Source organism: Eulemur rufifrons, chromosome 2 (genome assembly GCF_041146395.1).
Source record: "Eulemur rufifrons isolate Redbay chromosome 2, OSU_ERuf_1, whole genome shotgun sequence".
Lineage (NCBI taxonomy): Eukaryota > Metazoa > Chordata > Mammalia > Primates > Lemuridae > Eulemur > Eulemur rufifrons.
In genome coordinates, this window is record NC_090984.1 from 32,776,778 (window position 1) to 32,799,802 (window position 23,025).

At 43.1% G+C, this 23,025-nt stretch overlaps 1 protein-coding gene and 1 pseudogene across 1 annotated transcript in view; one reads left to right on the top strand and one right to left on the bottom strand.

Annotated features, from left to right (window-relative positions):
* TLN2 (talin 2) overlaps positions 1–9,266 on the bottom strand; it is a 394,205-nt gene extending 384,939 nt beyond the window's left edge. The window contains exon 1 of the mRNA XM_069483220.1: positions 9,165–9,266. The gene's annotated coding sequence lies outside the window, so the exon portion shown is untranslated. The remainder of the gene's footprint in view (positions 1–9,164) is intronic.
* Positions 7,385–8,144, top strand: LOC138397883 (uncharacterized; annotated as a pseudogene).
* Positions 9,267–23,025: the final 13,759 nt, after the last annotated feature.

A 23,025-nucleotide genomic window follows, 5' to 3' on the forward strand; every position in this document is an offset into this window, starting at 1 on the left:
AGCATTGCTCTAGGCACTTGGGGATACAGCGGCTGAGATAGTTTCTCTTCTAGAGCTCATATTCTACATGCCATGAGACAGACAGTGAGAGTCATGTATGTAACAGCAGGTGATGAACAATATGGAGACAAACAAGGAAGAGGCTTGAGAGTGAGGGCCAGGGGATGCCAGTGTGACCTCTCAAGAGGTGGTCCTGGAGAAGATTCCTAAACGAAGGGAAGGGGGAGAGAGCACCTCCAACTTTCAGAGGCCAAGAAGTCAAAATCCAGCAAGAGAGCTGGAGAGCCAGGGAATAGGAGAACCAGGTGAGGGTTGTGACATGGAAGCCAGGTCAAGAAAGTGTCCCAAAGAGAGCAATGAGCTCACTAAATGCTGCAGAGAGGCTGCGGAAGATGACAACTAAGATTTAGTCACTGGATCTGGCCACTAGGATAAGAAGCTTGGTGTCAGTGAAGGAATGAGGCAAAAAGGAAGACTAGAGTGGGTTCAAGAAAGAATGAAGGGGGAGGAAATGGTGTCAGAGTATAATTCTTGGAAATATGTTTACTATGAAGGGAGAGTAGAGGAATGGGAAAACAGCTGACTAGGACATGGGGTCAGCTGCCACTGCCGCTCTTTTTTCCTTAAGAGAGACCACAGCAGGTTTCCGATGGTGATTGTCCATCAGAGCAAGAAACCGATGACACAGAAAGGAAAGGAGATACCTGCATGAGAGCCAAGAGAGGACAGGATCCAATGCCTACATGGTTACAACACACGTGTGGTTATAATTGCTACCTGGTAGGTTACGGAAAGATGGTGAAACTAGTTTCTATTGCTTCCTTTATCAGCGAAATTAGCTAAGTCATCAGCTGAGAGTGATGTGGATCTAGAAACACAATGGCTCCTCCCCCCACCCCCAAGTGTCAAGAGTCCCTGTGGGGCTTGTGGTCATAAATCGAAAGTGAGATGATGGAGGTGGCTGTGTTTTCTCCAGCCAGGTTCATCAGCCTAGAGCTGGAGCGAGGTGAGCAGAGGGTACATTTAACCATGGGTGGGGTTTTCCCAGGAAAGTAAGAGAAAAGGTCAAGGGAGTTGAGGGTGTATGCAGGAAACTGAGGTGGATATGGGGACAACAAAGGGGTGATGGGCAATGAAGAAACGGCCACCAGGGCAGAGGCCCCTGTAATACCTAGGTGGAACTGGGTACTAGAGGGAATAAGTCGAAAGAGAAAGAGGGTCAGACTGGAATCCTTGTCTAGATTTTGGTAGAGGTGCAGTTATTGGTAATGACAAGGTTTACAAGCATGTTTTTCAAATGATGAGTTGCAAGTTTAGTGGGTAGTGAAATCAGTTTAATGAGTTATGACCAGTATCTTTTTTTAACTAAAAAGAATAAAAAGTATGAGAGTACATTATACCTAGGAAGAGAAGATACTTCTTGTGAAACCTTTGTTTCAGTTGTGTGTGTTTGTAATGGGTCATCATATAAGATATATTTCTCCTGTGGCTTGGGATTAAATAAAAACTTCAAAGACACCAGGGTGCGTTTTCTTAACCTTGGAACTAATGATATTAATATTTTGAACCACATAAATTCTTTGTTGTGAGGGGCTGTAGGACGTTCAGCAGCCTCCTTGGCCTCACTAGATGCCAATAGCACACCTTCTTCCCCCCAAGTGGTGACAGTTAAAAATGTCTCTAGACATTGCCAAGTATCCTCCTGGTGGCAAAACCACTGAGAACCAGTGATCCAGAGACAACCGTGGGAGGGACGGACGAAGCAAGGCAGAGGAAAGAAAAGATAACTGAAAGAGAGCTGGACAAGTGTCCGAGAGGCTGGGAGTTGGCTAGACAGCCTATATAGATGTTCAAGTTACCAAAAAGGCGGATGAAGGGAGGGACTGTGGGCCAGATGCTAAAATCTTCAAAGAATGAGGCGAGGTGACCCACAGGGCTGTAGATGAGTGGTCCCCTACACCAACTGCATATTAGAATCACCTGGAGAACCTACCCACCCAGGCCCCACTCCAAACTAACTACATCAGAACCCCCAGGTGATGCCAATGTGCAGTCAGGTCCCAAAACACCGCAGAAGCAGCCCATCCTACAAAGCCTCACTTAAACATGACCTCCTAATGAAAACTTCCCTTCCGGTTCCCTTTCTTTTCTGCACCCCACGATCACTACCAATTTTGCTTTGCTTCTAACTGACATGTGAAATCACTAGAAAATAAAAGACCCTAAAACTAAGTGGCTGGAAACAGAACAAGTGTTCCTCTGCTAAAGAATTTTAGAATTAGGGGACCAGTAAGGAGGAATGCCTTTTGGGGAACCCTCTTCTTGATCCTTGGGTCATCCAAGTCTCTCAAGGACATCCAGACAGGCGAGGGTCCCAGAAGACAACCAGGCACTTAGGTGTCACTGATAAGCATCATTAGAAATACAGCCCCTCTGATGACACAGCAATAAACACTTGTTGAAGTTAATGGCTATCGTACTTAATTTCCTCTAAAGAAAAATGCACCGATGATCAGATTACAATACAATTTAAGCCATATATATCATCTGGTCACCATATTCTCAATACCCTTCACGTGTAGCCAACTTTTTATTAAAATAAATCAATGACATCAAATCTTGAATATGCATGCATGATGGGAAAAAAAAACACAGAAATCAATCTCCTCTTTCCCATGAGAATCCATTATAGAATATTTAGAACAATACCCCTGAACTCTGACTTTCACTGCTGATAAAACACATCCATCTATAAAACATCACTAAATCCCCACTTACAACAGATTCACATAATTAACATAATCTGAGTATTTTTCCCAGCTTGGTGAAATTGGTAGAATTGAGTTAACTTGCCTTGACCGAGATTCTAACTTTCATTCACAACTGGGTAGAGGACTGGCTAGAAAACAGCACTAAGATCTGCAAAACAGTGGTAGCTAGTCCCTCTAAACCAGTGTGGTTCTCTGTGGTCCCCCGCAAGCAAGACCTGCCTCTCCTGGGAATTTGTTAAAAATGCAAATTATCAGATTCTATCCAAGATCTACAGAATCTGAAACTCCAGCTGTACAATCTGGGTTTAACAAGCACCCCCAACCCCCAGGTGATTCTGATGCATTTTTGTTTGAGAACCACCAATCTAATCTCGAGCATGGTTTTCAAATTGTACAGCAGAACCCTGGCTTCCGGTGGGTTGAGTTCCTGGATCTCCCACCAGGATTTACAGGGTCAAACAGTATGTACTTTTAAAAATGTGGATGGAGGCCAGGCACAGTGGCTCGTGCCTGTAATCCTAGCACTTTGGAAGGTGGGAGGATTGCTTGAGGCCAGGAGTTCAAGACCAGCCTGGGCAATAGCAAGACCCCTATCTCTACAAAAAACAAAAATTAGCCAGGGCTGGCGGCACACACCTGTGGTTCCAGCTACTCAGGAGGCTGATGCAGGAGGATTGCTTGAGCCCAGGAGTTTGAGGTTGCAGTAAACTATGATGATGCCACTACACTCCAGCCTGGGCAACAGATCAAGACCCTGTCTCAAAAGAAAAAAAAAAAAGCGGATGGAGTTTCCACTGCTTTTGAAAGCTTAGTTTTAGCTGTAATTGCCAAGAACTTAATTTTATCAAGATTTCAAAAATCACGTAAGAGGCTGGGTTGAAGATCGCACAAGTGGAATAAGCAGCTAAGCCAGAGATAGTACAGAAAGAGACTCAGGTTCAAATGCCAACACAGCCACGAAACACCTCCTCTCTCTGAACCTCAGATAGGAAAACCAAGTTTGAGGAGATGCTGCTGATATCTAGGAAGACTCCTCAATTGGCCAGAAGTCCTCCCCTTCAAGGTCAGCCATTGCTCTTCGCTGAGAATGGGATCAGAGAAAGGTTAGACAAAAGACAGTGCTTGTAAGAGCATTCCTGAGCTCTTTTCACTACCCTCCTGGGAGCAGAGGTAAACAGCTCTTCCTAAAGTTATCCTTTACATTGCAGGTATTTACTCTAATAAAAGCTGGGAAATCTCAGAGTTTTAGAAGATAATGAAGTGAACTTCCAAGGAGATAAGAGATTGCTGTAGGAAGCATCAGAGAAAGTAAGAGTGTTATTTCTCAGCCTTTGTTTCCAAAATGGTTTCCGATGAGTTCCCTATTCATTGATCAAATAATTTTAAAAATTGTTTTCATATAGAAAAGCCCATGTGTTTGAACAAGTCAACCAACAGAGGAGTATATGGAGAAAGCTAATTACCTCCCCCTCCCCACTGCCAATTTTAAACAATAGTAAGTTTTGTGTATCCTTCCACATCTTTCTCCAGTGGACATTCATGTTGTTTCTAGTTTATTTACTGCAATGAATCCTACAATAACATCTTCACACACAGATCCTTACATGCCAATGTTTTTATTTCTGTAAGACAGGGCTCCAAATGTGGGATTGCTGGGTCATATGGCGTGCATGCTCCAAACTTTCACAGAAACCATCTGCTTTCCCTAAAGGTTGTAGCAATTCACTTCTACAGCAATAGTCTGAGAGTTGTCCTCACCCCTCACCACCCCCCCATCTAACAGAGGATGTTACCAACCTTTTAAAGGATGTGTCAATTGTATAGACAGAAACTACTATCTCTTTAAATTCACATTTCCCTGACCATTAGGGAGGTTGAGAACTTTTTCGTATGTTTATTGATCATTCACATCTTCTGGGAATTGCCTGTTCGCATCCTTTCCACATCATCTACTAGTGTTGTGCTTCATGTACTATTTAATCACACACTCATCCCCCCACCTACCAGCCCCAACCTACTAGATACACAAAGTACAAAAGAACATCATCTTCTAGGAACACAATGTGTGGGGTGAGAGCAGGGGATGTCTTCTGAGCATAAAATACATGTTAAACCCTCAAAAACATTTGCTAAATAAGTGAACAGCAGACATAGGGAATTCTGTTTGTTAAAAATGCAGCTGAAGGAGTAAAAAGGAAATACAAATGTTCATTACTTGTTCTACATTTTCAGAACAGCATCAGTTTGGCTGAAATTAAATTGTTAAGAGAAAAACAAAACCATGATCTTGGCACTGACTCTGAAATCCACTGTGAAATGGGTGGCAAATGAGCCCAGTCCTAATTCATAGCTCTGGGCGACACATAAATAAAGACTCTCACAACCAAAGCATTTTGTACCCAGCCTTGTCCACCAGCTGTCATTCAAGTGGCACCTGCCACTAAGCCAAAAATTGTTCAGATGGTCAATGCACAAGAGAGGCCTACCTTAAGCAGTTTGTTTCTTTTTTGTTTTTGTTCCCACCCCCTCAAGACCTTTTTGCCTTTTCAAAATCTCCTGCTTATTGGGGAGGGGGATGTAGGGCCTGCAGGGGAAATCTGACAGAGTTCAGATTCCTTAACTCTTTGAACACCAGGCAAAACATCTGGTTATACCCACCATTTATCCCCATTATTTGTAATAGTTCTATTTGGCTTATGTCTTAATTAGTCTCCTTATTAAATATAAATGTAATAGCATTAAAAAGTTCTGGGGGGAAGTACTATAATTAAAAAGGCACCAGTGGGTATGTTAAGCTGTAACTCTGGCCCTGCTTATTATGTTTTCCTTCTTGTCTTTAAAATTTTTTGTACCCAATAAAAATAACTTTGAATTATTTAACTCTTTTTTAGTACTTCCCGTGTTGGCCAAACACCACCCAAAATCTCCAAGAAAACATTATGACTCAAAAGTTCTGGAGCAATAATGTCAGAGATCACAAGTTGTAGACACTGTTCAAAGAGTCTGAGCATGCCACACACACACAATGACACACACATACTGTGGCCTGCTAAACAGACAGGCACCTTTCCAAAATGCACAGGCATTTTCTAACCTTTTGAAGTTACAAAACCTTAGTCGGAAAAGAAAATGCAGAAACTTTGATCAAGCCATGGAGTGATGATAACAGGAATCAGCCAAGAGGCAGCAAAACACAATTTATAACAATTTGATGAGAGATGTGTAAAAAATAGATAAATATTAAGGCAGTAAATTTGGGAATAAAGATTGGCGGGTTTGCAATAAAGCTTCTCTTTTTTAAGCTAATTTTTATTATATAATGTTTAACATATGAATAAAAATATATGTGGCATATATGTAATTATGAAGCATAATACTAAAATGAATAAACACATCTTTAGATATACAGTTTTTATTTCTGAGCACAGTTGGTAAAAGTTTACATTGTTTACCACCTGTAATTGTCCTTAACTGCTCTTGGGAACTAATGATGTTCTGAGATCGAGGGGCGAAGGAGTGGGGTGGAAAGCTATATATTTTTTGAGGTAGAAAAAAAAAAAAACTGGACTAGAAAATAACACACACACGTCTCTTCCTAAACCCTAACTTCATTTAAAAATACTCTAGGGAACAATGTTTGAAAAAACTTGAATGAGTCAGCTATAGGTAAATTCAAAACACATACAGCCTATGCCTGTACAGATAATCCCCAGTAACTCATTCAACAGGGTCTCGTTTTTAAAAGTTCCTTTTCCCTTTGGAGGTAGAAGCTCAACATCAATGCCAAAAATAGAGACTCTAATAACTCTTTGGCATCTCCTTGATAACGTAAATGAGTGCAAAGGCAGAGAGAAACCAGTGGCTTCCCCAATCTGAGGTGACCTATGTTTCTGTGATTAAGATGCCACCTCTAAGATTGGAAACTTTACAAACCAGATGGAGGCTTTCTGCAACTCATTTCTTTTCTAAATCAGCTGTGCTAATTTTGGAAGCATGTATCTGGGGTTCTGGGTGTTTTCCGCTAATCTAGTGCTCCATGGGGAAAAAAAGCTTTGCATGCACACAGGTATCTCTCCTCTCCTAAGGCCACTTTTCTCTCTCTTTCTCTCTCTCTCTCTCACACACACACACCCTCCATTTTTGCACAGAAGTCCCGAATAAGCAATCAAGGAAGATAAAATCTTGGAAACTCAATGGCTGCCATTCACATTGGAGACACTTTTGGAAGGTACTTAATGAAGTGAAGGAGGGAAGGAGCAGCCTAATACTTAACATCCCAGGGCACATCTCTGAGATGGGAGCCTCTCCCCTCCCTCCAGACATCTAATCACCCACCCCAGGGGTTTTTGTTTTTTTTGTGGTCTCTTCCAGCCTCTCCAAGGATGAAGACCCAAAGTGCTGACATGACCTCAATACTGTGACATCATTTCAGTAACACACCAAGGAGAAAAGCTGGCACATTCCTGCACTCAGCTGACTGTAGGTCAGTAAACACGCTGCCCCGTTAAAAGCGCAGAGGTCACAATCTATTTCAAAAGTAGAGTCCCCACCACCCCATTCCTGAGAAGTCGCCACCTCCAAGCTCTGGAAAAGGTAGGACAGCGTGCAACCTGATGAATGCCACGACTCAATACACCCAGGTACTACTAGAAGCAAAAGTGGTACAATTCACATGTATTTTTGCGTCCATTTTTCCAGGACATCATCCCTACCCTCCTGTCTTCAATTGTGTCTTTGACTAGCCAACACTTCAGTTCATTCCGCTCATCTTCTGGAAATAACCCAAGATTGATTTTCACCATGAGACGCAGGGATTCTCACCCAAGTCATCCTGGCTTTCCACGGGCAGCAAGAATCCAAGTTTCCCCATGCGTCAACTGAAGCCCCAACTTCTGGAAACGCCTCCCTTTGCTCGTCTCCACGAGCTGGAATTGCGGTGAGAGCCGAGCACGCAGCTGCGGGCGCTACTGCTGTCGCCACCAAAGCCAAGGAAGCGACTGGAGGCTCAGACTGGTCGGCGGCCTCGGGGCGACCACAAGCCAGGCCCTTGCCCCGATACTCGAATCAGGCGCCTCCTCTCCCGCAGAGAGTGAGTTCTCGCGCCCCGCAGAGCACCCACGCGAGCCCTGGCGCCGGGAAAACGCTCTGCACCCGGCGCCCAGCCCGGGGACGCCGCCAAGCGCACGGCTCCGGCGGAGTGCCTGCCTGGGCAGCCGTAGCTGCGGGGAAGAGGGGCGTGTTCCCTGCGCCTCCGAGCCCGAACGCTGCGTCTCGGTGGGACAGGAGAAGGCAGCAACCTGAGCACGCTGTCCCTGACGACTGATCCCGGCCCCAGCCCCGCCGGGCCCTCCTGGCGAAGCGCTGTAGCCCGTGCGCCCTTGCGGGGACAGCAGCTGTGCGCGCTCTGCGCGGCCGCCTCCGCCCCTGCCTCGGCGCGCAAACTTTCTCGGCGACCACCGCTCCTGCCTCCCCGGCGGGGGCGCCGCGATATCCCCAGGGCCCAGAAACTGCTCGCCCCCTCCTCTCCTCAGCCAAGACCCACTGAAAATATGGCGCCCTCGAAAGTCGTTCTTCGGTCCCCTCAGGGATCCCGAAATGCCAGTCTCCAGGTCCCTCCAGCTCCCAGTGGGCGCGAAATTTCAGCTCGCGGGGCTGGCTTAGGAGAGGGAGCCGCTCGGTCAGAGCGAAGCCAGCCGCTCTGAATCCGAATCCTGCCCTCGCTCTCGGCCGGGCGCTGGCCCCATCTATCAGCTGCCAGCAGTTTGCCGGTGGCGAGATTGCCAAGTACAGGGGAGTCGTGGAATCGGCAGGTCTGAGAGTCCGGCACTGGAGAAGGAGCTCCGCACCGGCGGGCTGTCTTTGCCCAGAGCCTCGGCGGGAGACTTGTTTGCAAAGTGGAGCTGGAGTCCGGGCGGCCAGTGCTGGAATGAAGCCGCTCCGCCCGCGCCAACTCTCCTGGCGCGGGGGCCGGCTGGGGTCGAGGGGACACTCCATGCAGGCGGGGCCGCTTTTCAAAGCCCAGTTACCGGAAACCCAGCGGGAGCCCCGGAGAGGACCGGCTGCCCACGGCCGGGAATCCGCTCTCGGGCGCCGGCGGCGAGGCTGTTTGCATACCGCTGCGCCCGGGTCGAGTGCGGTGCAACATACATGTGCAATAGACAGGTGCGTTAATTTCATTTTATTTTTATTTTCCTGCAAAAAGCCCTTCTAAACCATCAAACCTGGGAGCTTTGAGGGTTTTCTCTGCATTGGCATCACTCACGAGAAGCAAAAGGGAGAAAAAAAACCACCCACATTTTCCTTCTGGAGAGGGGAGGGAAAAGACACGAGAAATTCATGCAACGTGCATGCAGCTGGAGGAAGAGAAAAACCCGAGTGAGCCGTGCGCCTTACCGGGGGATGCATTTACTGTCTCATTGCAGAGCGCCTGCCCGGGAGTGCAGCCAGCGTCCCCCCGCGCGCCGGGCGACCGCTCCGCTCCTGCAGCCGCCTCAGCCGCTGCCGCCGCCGCTGGCTCCGGGCGCAGAACAAGAGCCGAGGGCGAGCGCGAGCGCACGGCCCGCGAGCGCCGGGAGGGCAGGAAGCGCGTCATCACTCGGGGACGGCGCGGCCCCGCGCGGCTCCGGTTCGGCCGCGGCGCCGCGCGGCACCCGAGCTGGTCCGGCATGTACGCTGGGGTGGCACCTTCTGGGTCTCTCCCCTGCGGCGCGATGCTGGGAGGGTCCGCCAGGGAAGGCGAAGCGCTGGCCCACCTGTCAGGGGAACAAGGGGGCGCAGGGTGACCCCGGCTCCCCAGTACTCGGGCTCTGCTGTGTAAAGGGGATGTGGGGGAGGACGTCGCATCTTGTGGGTTGCGGGCCCTAGGTCCGCAGAGTGCCTTCCCGGGACCACTGGCCAGCTCCTGGGGGAAGCGAGGTGTGGTTCCGACTGGAGGACCGTGACGGGCAGTGAGGTCGTTCTGTGATGCGGGCAGCGGGAACCCCAAGCGAGCCTGCCCCCTTCAGTACGCAGAAACCGAAATCCTACTGGTCAGAGATCACTTAGGGATTTAGGGAACGACTGAAGGGGTGGGTGGGTGCCCTATTATATTAATAAGAAAATAAATTTTTTTTTCCTTCCTACCATGCCCTTGAATAAAGCCAGTTCTTACTGACCTCTTAACATTTAGAGTCATTAATAAATGCTGTAGGATGACATGGAACAACGTGAAGGTTATGAAGGAGACAAATCAGGAAACACCGTGTACCATATGGTCCTAAGATTGGATGAATAAACACCAAGAAGTTGATTTTTCAAGTCTTGCAGTGATGGGTGATTTTTCTTTTTCTGCTTTATTTTTACTTTCTGATTTTTCTGTAAGGGGCATATTACTTTTGTAATTAAAAAAAAAAAAGACTTGGCATTTTTTTTCCATCCCAATACAGAATGAAGGCTCCTCTCCCCAAGAAATGAGTAGCATATCTCGTCAGTTACTCAAATGAAACTGCTGCAATTTTTTAGTGTTTTTCAGCATGAAACTGCTGTCACTGTAAATCAGAGAGGGGGAGGGAGTTGATTTTGTAAATTGAAATTATTTTGAATAAGCCCTTTGAGACATTGGATAAGACTGGATATTTTGTAAGAACAATTGCATGTCCCTATCCAGGCTAAGGGACCTGATTGTATTATGACCGCAGAGATCTTTATAGCTTTAGAGTACAAGTTAGTGACTTACCACCAGAGACAAAACTAGAAATCAAAAGCAAAGTCAGAGAACCAATTATTTAGCAACTTTAACAGGTCCTAAAAGTTACAGGGCACAAACTGTTTATAATTGCACAGGTAAAATGTTTCTGCTCACCACACCCTTTTAAACGTTTCCCAGTCTAACAGAATAGTGGTGGCAGCAAGCCACCTCAGGGAATGGTTAAAAAGTAAACGTTTATTGATTTCTGTAAAAGCCTAGTAATAAACTAATTAAATTAATGCCACCTAAATTGTTCGTTGGTTTACTGACAAAGAACAACCATATTTTTATAGCCCAAATGCCAGGTTTACATAAGAAGCTCATCAAGAGGAAGAGGAAAAACTGGTTGCAAGTAAAGTCATTTTTCCCTTCCACTTAGTCCTCAGTACACGGGGCCCGATAGTCTCCCATCATGCATCTCAAAATCAATTGTTTTTCCTCTAACCTGTATTTCAAGACTTTTTATAACTTAATCCATCCTCCTCAAAATATCCCCACACTTTTCCACTGCCCACCAGTGAGATGCTGTTCAATGCTAGAAGGTAAGCTCCATGAGAGCAAGGATCTTGTCTGCATCCCTGTGCCTGAAAAACAGACTGGTACCCAGTGGCTGCTCAGCAAATACGTGTTTCATGAAAATAGGGTATTTATTCACTGCCTATTTGGCTAGTTCCTGAGATAGTCAAAAAGTTATCTCTTCTATTAGAGTGTCAGCACAATCCTAGGATGCTAAGGTCTTGTAGAGTTATAATGTTGGTTTAGTTTAGTAACTTGACTATTTTCAAAATAGCAGCTAAATCCGAATGCATTGAGACCAGTGAGATGCAGGTGTCTGAATATCTGTGCATTGCTAAACCAATTAACACTATTTTGTGGCTCTCCAAGATCAATTTAAATCCCTGTCGCCACTGAGAAAGAACATCAATCCTAGAATTCTTTGCTTTAGTCCTGGCTTCAAACTGATAGACTTTAGACGTTTCTTAATTTTACAGTGCCTCAGCTTCTCTAACCACTCGATTTCAAAGCTATTTGTTCTTTCTTTAGAAAAACCAACTAACCATGTTATTTCCTCACAGCATATTTTTCAAAAATTTCTCCAATAGAAGTCAAATTGATTTTACCAGTAATCTTTAGTAACTTCTCTGAAATTGAGACTCTTCCCCTAGACCTGAAGAGATAGATATTTCTAAATTTAGAGTACTAGTCACACGGATCATAACTTCTTTTAACAAGATTACGTTTAAGGGCTTTGTCTGCAACCAACAGAGGGAAACGTGATGGTAGTTTATCTTAGAGTAGGACCTGAGATAAAATTCATTCCATCTAAGCAATTTCCCAAGGCTTTACATTGTCCCACTTCCTGCAAAGCAGATCATAACTAACTGAAACTAAATACATTTTGTATGAACAAAGAGTGGAACATTCCGGAAGGTAAATCAAAGAGAGAGAGAGCTTCCAAGTTACTTGTAATGAATACATCTGGAACAAAACCCCATTTTCCCCACAAGTTAGATCTGTAATTACCAAATTAGATGTTGCTTGGTGCTACAGAGCTAGATGCTGAGAGATTGTTCCCTTCCTCCCATCTCACTGAGCCTTAGGGTCCTCACTGCCTGTCTGCACATGTACATATGTATCTGGGGTCACTTTTGCTCAGCTTTTCATGCCTGAGAAAACCCAACTCTGTCTATATTGAAGAGTTAAATGAAATTTCACCAAATATTTTGTTCCACTTTTGTTTATAAGAGCATATTTTGTGCCATATTAAAATATTTTCTAGGGCTTCCTTGATACAATACACCAACAGTTTAGGACTTTCCTCCCTTTCAAAAATGTATCCTCTCCTGGGAGCAAGGGGGAGATGGGAACCATATTTTCTAAAAATTGCCTATCACACAGAACCAGAGCTGAAAACAAGATACTCAGGCTTCTATTCTCAGTTAATATTTTTAGGTTTATAGAAATCTCTTTTCTAATTATAAGTTCTAAGAGAGAATGTTACCTAATAATTATATGAAGAAATATTATCTGAGTTGCAGTACAGCATACAGTTCATAAGTTATTTTATATTTCATTCAAAAGGCAAATATTCGACATTTTGCAAGAATTAATATATTTTAGCTTTTTAGCTATCTCTAAGCATGGGGCCTCATCTCATTCCTGACTACTCAGGATGGAGTGGTAGATGCAGATTTAAATGTCTTTTTTTAAAAGAGGAAATTGCTCATATAAATTCAGGAAATGATTGCTATCATTGTACCCAAAACAGGACATGCTTGACATTAATTTTTCTTTTCCTATAGTATATAAAACACTATAGAAGCTTCTTTAAATGTCTCTGAAGCAACATACTATCTAGAAGAATATATACCAATAATTATTTTGCTAAATTGAATTTATCTTTGCTCCAAATCAAATGGTTACTATAGAGTGAATAGTATGAGATACACAGAATGTTTTTCTTTTGGTTGCTTACTGGCTGATTTGAGAAGACATGTTTGGGGTTATGATACTGAGTGGTTAAAATCCTTCAAAGCTGTTTTATTAAATATGTGACTTTGAAGTCTCTTTGGTCATTTGGAATTCTTTTTAAATGTTATATGTAAACATGCCTTCATGAAATGTTCTATAATACCAAGATATTGTAGAAAGACCTTTAAACTAAAAAAAATGTTTTTAAATCTGTGATCACAGTTAATTGCCCCTCTTTCACTAAAATATGTTGACTAAGATTGGTCTTGTTGGCTTTGGAGATTTTTTATTTATTTATAGGTACCACAAACTCTTTTAAAACATTTTGGGATCAGAGCAACCTTAATTTTAAAATAATACCTTATTATCATGGAGGAAATATCATGCTAGTTCTACCTCAAATGGAATGGATTTGTTCTAAACAAAATAGGATGATTAGATCATGTCTAAGTCATTAATTATTTTAATTAATATAATTAAAAGTGATCAACTGAATATACTAAATATAAGCAGAAATTACTTAGATATTTTTAATGTAACTTGAGGGAGGTAAGTGTTGGCTATGGGTTTACATCAAAGACAAAAGAAACATGTCCAGCACAATTGTTACCTGCCTGTTTCTTTAATCAATTTCATAAATATTTACTGAGTTGGTACCAGGACCCATTATGAGCAAGGCACCCTCCCTCCTAGCTGTGGCAGAATCCAACTGAATAAAATACAACCCCTGCCTTCTCTTTTAAGATTAGAGAAGCCACACCAGATATTCAAATTGATTCTGTTGATAAAAGGTCTTTAAAGGTCTCCTTTCATCTTATCGCTTCCCTCAGATTTACAAGCTCCAGGGGTTTAGAAAACATCAAAAGAAGACATTTTTTTCCTATGACCAGTCCTAGGCACAGAGGAATAAATACGGTCCTGTTGTCCTGTCTTCTGTTGACCAGAGCAGTCTTAGAATGGCCTGGAACCTTTATGATTAATTGCATAGCAGGAGCTCTGATGAACTGGCTTATACGTTATTTGTCTCACCATTTTGAATATAGTTTTACTTCCTGTCCGATCTATCTCCTGGAGTTCCCTTAGTTCAGGAAGTTTTGATTTTATTCAATTTGCCTCAAAAGGCAAAATTTGGCAGACTTTTGGCATTTTCACATTATTCTATCTTTATTTTCACAGACCCAGTATTTTCAGCATTCCTGAGAACCGCCCTTGCGAAGACTGTAACACTGGCATGCCACGGAGCCATGTGCAAGGTAAGTTGGCAGACAGCTAAGGAGAGAAGGAAAAAGAATGAAATATCCATTCAGGTGATTTTTAATGCATCAGCTCTTAATGTGATTCTTTAAATGTTCCCCCAATGCAATCTGAAATAAGATGAAAACAAAACAGAAACCTCCAGCATCAACTCAATTAGCTTAGTATGTTTCTACCCAAAGACAAAATAGAAATAATGGGAAAAACAAACTTTATCTGTCTTAACTTTAGAAAGATTATTTGCAAAAACATTTTGGTCTCTTATGAAATTGAGGGTTTTTAAGATCTTTCAAAATATATTCATAGGTAGCTCAGAACCACAAGGCTACTATGGACAAATAGGGCTCTTTATAATAATCTAAACACTGGACATTTCTCTAGAAAGAGGTATGTCTCTCATTAAGCAGAGGCTTTTGAATCTAGACTCACTAGGCTGCTCATTCAAATGCCGTGGCCCTGCTCCAGAAGATCCAGGTTTACTGAGTCTCTTCCTTTAAAATCACCCAGGTGATAAGGGCCCTGAGTCTCACAAGCAGGCCCATTGAACATTGCCTAGTAGAGCTGATTCCTTATAACACTATTTGTCTCAGAAATATTACCTTAAGAATTACAGAACACAATCCGTTGCAGTGCCCTGTGAAGACATGTGCATTTGCACATGCTCATAAGGCCAGTATCATGGTTGGCCAGAGGGTGCCCTCTTGGACGATGAGCATCTGTGTCGTGCAGCAGAGACTGACCCAAACAGCACTCCACCTGCCATGCTGAGTTGAGTGTGTACTGCAACCACTGCTTTATACTCCACCATGCCCCGCTTTCTACCATTCCTTTTGTGTCTAGAAAAGCTTTGACCCATGACGGCTAACAGAATATGCCAATGAGTGCAGGATCCACCATGGAGGAACAGAGGCAGAGCCAGCACGGGGATGAGAAAGCGTGCTATCTAGGGCCCAGGGCCCCCCAGAAGGGCAGAGAGCAGCCGGCAATTAGGGATTGGCAGAAGAGGACGTGCTGGAGGTGCAGGGCATTGAGGCATGTGGCAGCGGGGGTGAATGGCCCAACAAGAAACTAAGAGGGGAGCCCTGAGGCTTCAGAGGAGATTGGAAGACAAGTGAGGCATTGCCATCAGTGTACCATGTTGGGAACATCTCTGTCCACAGGGACAATGTGATAACAACCTCATTTAGTGCTGAGTTAGTGAGGCAATCTCACCCCGGCCCACCTACATTTCCCTACCCAACAGCTTACTCCTGTATTGGCCTTTGGGCTGGATAATGAACCATTTATGAAGAGAAAAACTCCAAAGTGTCAAAGATGTGTATAAGCATGTGCCCATGCATGTTACCTTTATGCTCTCTGCAGGGACTAGGAAATGGGCAGAGACACTGAAAGGACTTGAGAGAGCAGTTTCTCCTAGAATGGACTAGGGTTACCCAAACTTGTCACTAAGCTGTGGAGGAGGGGAGGAGGGAAAAACTGTCCAGGATGGAATATTTTTTTGTTTGTTCTCAGATTCCAGGGAAATGAGATTAGACTAGAAGAACCACTGGAATGACCCAATAGCAAAGAATTGGGAGAGTGTCCCAAGTCAGAAGAGTTTTTTTTTTTTTTTTTTTTTGAGACAGAGTCTCACTTTGTTGCCCAGGCTAGAGTGAGTGCCGTGGCGTCAGCCTAGCTCACAGCAACCTCAAACTCTTGGGCTCAAGCAATCCTCCTGTCTCAGCCTCCCGAGTAGCTGGGACTACAGGCATGCACCACCATGCCCGGCTAATTTTTTCTATATATATTTTTAGCTGTCCATATAATTTCTTTCTATTTTTAGTAGAGATGGGGTCTCGCTCTTGCTCAGGCTGGTCTCGAACTCCTGAGCTCAAACGATCTGCCCACCTCGGCCTCCCAGAGTGCTAGGATTACAGGCGTGAGCCACCGCGCCCGGCCCCAAGTCAGAAGAGTTAAGAGTCAAAGCACAGAGATATGTTGGAGCAAGAGATGCAGGGACATGGCATCAGGAAGAAGCCAAGCTCTGATTCTCCCTGAGTGATCTGGGATGAGTCATGATGTGGGACGGATGGGATACTTGGGTGCCCTTGCCCCATGTATGCTTCAGAAAATGAAATAGATAGATGTTTTCATTAATTAAAAGTCTTCAATATTAAGGACTTCCTGGCAAACAGTGCTGGGTCACTCAATTAGATGTGTTTCCAGTATCTAGCACTGTGCTAGGCACATGGGAAGCTCCCATTAAATTTCTTGGGTGAATAAACAAATGATGGGTGGAGTTCGAGCCAAATGACCTGTTATGCCAGACAAAATAAGTAGCCTGAACTCTTTGTACTACAAACATCTCCAGTGCTGTCCTACAACTGATGTTTATGCTACATTTTTAAACATAGCACTTACACTTAACTCATATTCATATAACTGTCTTGTACACCAGACCAAGCTTCCTGATGGCTTGGTTCCTGAGGGACCATGTCTTATTCATCTTCAAGTCCTCAGTTCTTACAATAGTGCTTACTACAAAGAAAGTGCTGAGCAAATATCGGTTGCATGAATGACTGAAGGAATGAACAGGGAATAACTTATCAAGGGACTCAGATCTTTCATATTGACTCAATTCAGTGCTGTTTAAGCTGCCCTTTCTGAGACCCCATAATGCACTAGAATCTTCCACTACCTATTTGAAGAAGTAACTTATATGAACGGGAAAAAATGAGCTGGAAGGTCCTAGAAGAAGAGGAGACCCCTAGCAGGTCATGCTGTTGTTTGGAAGAAGGTGAGCCCTACTTTAGACTAAAGTTATGGTTTATCAGATAACCCTGACAGAGGCTGGATGCCACCAGTGTGGTCTGGTGTTGACTCTGGTAGTTTTTTACCCTTGTATTCTTTGGTGTTTTTTTGGGAACAGACTCAGAAACTGTTTCTTGTTTCCGCAAAATGAGTGTAACTGGAGCTGCCCATTCCTTCAAAAGAGATGGCAGCCTCCCAGATTCCACCTCCCAGATTCCACAAACGGACAGACAAGTGATGAAACATGAAATCACTTATAAGAGGAATATTTCGAGTCCTGTGTCTTGACTTTGCCCATTTTTAAGATTAAGCCCAAAGATATTGGCTTGAATTTAATTCTTCTGCGATTGAGGACCTATTGTTTTCTACTTTACCTGGTTCTATTCAAGATGACACACATCAGTCCTGTCGAAAGTAATCACTCCCAAAGGGGGCAGTGTACGAACTAGGAAAATGAAAATTGAAATGGGAATCAGGAAACCTAGGTTCTACTAGTGGCTCCATAGTAGATGTGACCTTGGACATGTCCTTTCACTTTTAACATCAGAGCATTTTCATTTGTAAATTGAGCCGGTTGAGTATAATAATTCGTAATTCCACATCTAGCTTTCTGTCATCTTTCTCCACAGCTATAAAACGTATAAGTGGTGCCATTCATATGACACTTAGATTGAGTGCCTTGTACTGTGGCTACTGCCCGTGTCTTGTCTCCTGGAGTGGCTGGAGTGGAAGCTGCTCTATGGCTGAGATGTTCCATCCACTTTGCAGTGGAAGCTGTGGAGCACCCACCGAGCCATGCCTCCCCTTGAGTGCTCTTCTCTGAGTCCCTGTCCACCCCTTCCCGGTATGAGGGACATGTGTGTGCTGGTGTGTGGGGTGACAGCCAGCATCCAATGACTACCTGGTTGATGTGGGGTGTGGGGGAGGGGGAGGAGGGCACTGAAGAGCTACCTTAGCACTGGAGCTTCTCCTGGGATCTGTTGGCTGAGGTCTTTTTGTGAGTGCATCAGAATCCAACCTTTTCCTCTGTTTATCCTGCACTCTGTGCCCCTTCACAGGTGTGTTCCCAAAAGCAGTCCCCAGTCAACCGCCTGCTCGCAAATGCCAGAGTCTCAGGGTCTGTTTTCTGGTGATAATAATTCTATTCTTCGCCACCTCCCTGTCTCTTCCCACGTGCCCACCCCACGCCCGTGCAAGGTGGGCTGCAGTGAACTACTGCCAATGGGGCCGCAGCAGGGTAGGCGGCGCCCACGCTGGGGAAGCCCTGCTCTTTGTCAACACAAATGCTATAACTGACAGGGTCCAAGTCTCCACTGGTGAAGCCAAGAACAGAGGAAATGTTCTCCATCGCTGGGACTCACTGTGCTTTGTTCCTGCTCCTCTCTTTTCTTATGTATATGTAATACCTGGCAGCAGCTAGAGCGGAGGCACCCGGTCCTACATAACTTGACTAAGACCAACAGACTGTTTAAAAGTTGGCCGGTCTTCTGGTTCTTCTAAAGCCAGAGAAAAACCTGGGTTTTTGAACTGCTTCCTCTTGCAAATGAAAACCAGGATAAAACCGATCACACAGGGATGGTCTGGGATCCATCAGCATAGATGGTGTCAAGGTTTCAGTAAAGCTTGCTGTTCTCTTCCGTAAGAAAGGGGAAAACTGCTTTTAGGCAACCCCTGGCTCCCCACATGTTCTAATACATTGACTTTGTTGTTGCTCTTATGAGAGCGTTGTGTCATTTTTAACAGATTAATTTGGAATTAAAACACACACACACTTCACCTTTAGAACCAGCTGACTGCATTGTATCCTCTTGTGTTAACATAAGCCTTTCAAATGATGAATACTTGCTTTCATTATGCAATATCATTTCCTCTCTGCTACACACTTTCCTTCAATAGCCAGGAGTATCTTTGCCTGATTTTTTTTTTTTTTTTTTTGCTTGAATTTTTTTGGTCAGGATCTCAGACATTTCGTATGATTTATAGAAGCACAGTCCTTTGAAATAAGACAATGAACTGCAGACTTGGGGCATATTTAAATAATTCAAACATTGTCTGATACAGTGTGGTTCCAAAAGGACAGAAGAACAGTCGACACGAGAAAGTTCCCTGCTGGAATTCTGCCAAAGAATAGCTGGCTGTCCTGGGGAGGTCCATCATAATGGCACTTTGCTGTTTGTAAATTTAATAACCGACGCACATCTGCTTATAATATTACGAAAGTCTATGCGAAAAGTACTTCTTTCAGAAAGCACATGGTTTATTTTAAAAATCAATACTTTCTGTTCGTAGTATTTGTCAGGGTATACCAGGGGAAACACTACACCTCTATTTACACATAAGAGTCTAGGCCACAGCATCCATGTCCTGTGCTGGAACCTTAGAAATCATCCAGTCTTTCCCCACCACGGTACAGCTGAGGCCCAGAAGTGGTGAGGGACTCAAGGGCCTTGGTTAGGACAGTCAGGGCTCAGGGGGAGCCACAGCCTGACATTCTTTCCCTTCTCCTTCTCTCCTTCCCTGCTTTCCTCACTCTTTCCTTCCCTCCCTCCCTCCTTCTCTCCTTCTCTTTCTTTTCTTTCCCTTCCTCCCTCCCCTGCTTCCTTTTGTCCTTCTATCCTTTGTTCCTTCTTTCCTTCTTTCCTTCTCTCCTCCCTCCCTCCTTTCTCCCTCCCTCTCTCCCCTCCTTCCTTCTTTTCTGCTTCTCTTCTTGTGGAATCAGGTTACTCAAAATCCTTAGTTTGTGGCACATTAGCCGTGTCATTGGCCCGGACACTGTCCCTCTACATTTTATCCCCATGGACCACTTCTCTCCTCCCAAATAGGCAGCCATTCCGATGTGTTTAAATGTGCATTATAATTTTTATATATTTGACAGACATGTATTTCCCCTCCTCCCCACCTTGCACTATGCTTCTAAGATCATTCCACATGGTTCTGCATGTGAGCGTCTAGCCACTGCTTCCCACTGCTGCAGGTCTCCCAGGTCACAGCTCTTCCTGGCCTCCTAGTCACCTCATCTGACGGTGGCTCTGTGACAGCCAATCTTGGCTCACTTGCTCTCTCTCAAGCAAAAATCACATGTTTTCCTTTATTAAACTTATAAAGGCGAACAAGTCCAAGGAATATAAGCGATTTAGCAATGGCTTCCGTAACCTTTCACCTCTAGATAAATTACTAGTACGATTTAATATAATACAAACTGAAAGTGTTCAAAAGCTGTTTTTATTCAATCAGAATGGGTGAAGTGCTTTTAAAACGTTTTGCCAGCACTAACTTCAGTTCCCAAGAGAAAAATATCTTCATTTAAAAAAAAAAAAAAAAAGGAAAGAAAGTTGACAGGAGGATGGGGGCTTGAACCATTTTTCTGAAGGGCAATTCGGCAATATGTATCCAAAGCCTTTGATCTGATAATTCTACCTCTAGGAATTTAGCATAAGGTAATAATACGGAGTAGTGCAAAGATTCATCAAAGAATGTTCATTGCAGCATTATTTATAATTGTAAAAAACTGGAGTCAACCTCAATGAGCCACAGTGAAGGGTAAGTTGAGCTATGATATATTCTACTAATTAATTCATCCAACACTTTTATTAAGTTCCTGCTGTGTACCAAGCATGGCGTTAAAGGCTGGGGATATAAGGAGGATCAATTTTAGCATCTTCAGGTTGTCTAAAAAAAAAACTGGAAAAAAAAAAAAAAAGGATCAAAATAGATAAGGCCCCATGCTGGAAAATAGTGAACCATTAAACCTGCTGCACTGGGAACACTCATGATATAATACATGATAAAAGCAGGTTACAAAGAAACACATTAACATTACAGTGTACAATGTTCTATTTTAAGATCTATAATCACAGAAAGTTATTCAAAAAGAGCTTTTCTTTGAGATATTTTTTTGAGATATATTGTACAGCATGGTGACAACAGATAACAATAGTGTATTATATATTTCAAAATTGTTCAGAGAGTAAATTTCAAACATTCCCACCACGAAAAATGATAAGTATTTGAGGTGATGGATCTTAATTAGCTTGAATTAATCATCTCACACGCTAAACATACATCATAAATTGCTTTGTGTCCTATAAATATATACAATTATAATTTGTCAATTTATAATAAAATATTCTTTTTAATTGAAAAAATTAAAAAGTCTTTTTTAAAAAAGAGCAAAGGTTTTCCTATAAGTTCAGTACAAAATAACAGATATAATTTTTGAAAAAGGATTACTCAGGCAGCACCCTGACAGCAGAGCAGCCAGGTGCACGTGGGAGGCAGTGACGATGCCCCGAGGTGCTGTCTCTGGGGCAGGTTAGAGCTGACTCCTTTGTCGTGAGCCGGGTAATCCCTGGGCCGCTGGGCTGGTTGCTGAGATGTCTGAGTTCCAGCTAGGACATCGTGTGGTCAAAGACAAGCTTCTATCTGTTCATGCCTCCATTTCCCACCTATAAACTGGAGATGCCGGATTTGGGGTCCCTCATGTTCCCCTTCAGACCTAGAGTTCTTCCTTCTCTCATGATTGTATTTTACATACTGTCACTTTCCTATTTTTGTCTGTGTTGTGACATGTTTGTGCTTTTAGACTCTCTGAATGACTGAATTGGGTCACTGCTCCACAAATCCAATTGTCAGTTTGTCAACTGTAGAAATGACTGGAAATACTTGATTGTCCATGTTGAAAACAGTTAAGTTGTGCTGTCCCAGTACGTCCTTAGGGTTTTCTTCTCCAAAGGGTATGTGCTATTAGTAAGTAGTGAAGCGGATTCTACCAAACACACACAAAACAGTCAAGATATTTATTGTTATATCCTACATCGTCTTTCTAATAAAAATGTTCACTTATACAGTTCATTTTCTTCTAAAATTAAATTTTAAAATTTCTCATTTTTGTTTTAAAATTGGTAAGTCAAATGCTATTTTAAAGGAAGAGTATATTCTTCCATCAAAACCCATGGAAACATTTATTATTCTTTTCCTTTATAATATAATTATTTTAAAACACGTTTTCTGATTGCTAGTCCAATGATTAGACTTTGAACTTTAAGAAACAAACATAGCTCCATTTCTGGAGATGGACAATTGATAGGAGAGTTCCGAGCAATTGAAATATCTAGTGGAAATGTCTAGTGGGTACTCGTCAGTGTTGTATTTCGCTTGCTTCTTTGCTGTTTTTTTCCTAGTATTTCTGGACTTTCTTATGACTGCTCATAATTTTAACCAATACAATATTTGATTATAGAATCTTATGATTATTAACTCAATTTTTCTAAAAGTGAAGTCTGTAGACCTTTGACAGTAGAAACACTCCTTATGTTCATTAAAAACACAGATTTTTGTGCTTAACCCCAGACCTACTAAATCAGAATGTCTGGAGCTGGAACCTTGGGATCCGAATCTTTGACAACCCCAAGTGATTTTTATGTGCACTAAAACTTGAGAACCCTTCTCAAATAAAATTTGATAATTCTCATAAAATATTTTACCTTCTCACTCGTAATCCCACATTCCATTTGTGCAATACATCATAATTCCCAGGACTGATCTTTGAAATAGTCTCCACAATTAACCATTCCTCCTGGAAATTGGCTTTTACTGTCTTGTGTGTGTGTGTGTTTGTATCTAGTTTTATCCAGGAAGATCCCACAACAGCTTCTCATTTCTCACCACTGTTAGTTACTATTTGGACTTTTTTTTTTTAAGACACTAAGTTCCTCGTGAAGACAAAGCCGATTTTATTCTATTATAGAATCTGAAATTAGAATGTCTTTCTTTTATTTACATCAAAAGAAAGAAAAGGATTTTGCCCTTCGTTCCTACTTAAGTGCTTCTCCAGTGATCTCAGCAGCTGTAAAACCAAGGGAGAGGTGTGTGTGCCCCGCAACCAACATCAGCCTGCTTGGATCCTGTTTATGGAAAGAAAGCAGAGGAGAGAAAAGACAGCAGAAATACCCAAAGTGGAAGGACATATTTACATTCTTTTAAAAAACAAACAGTGATGTGAAATATACTGGT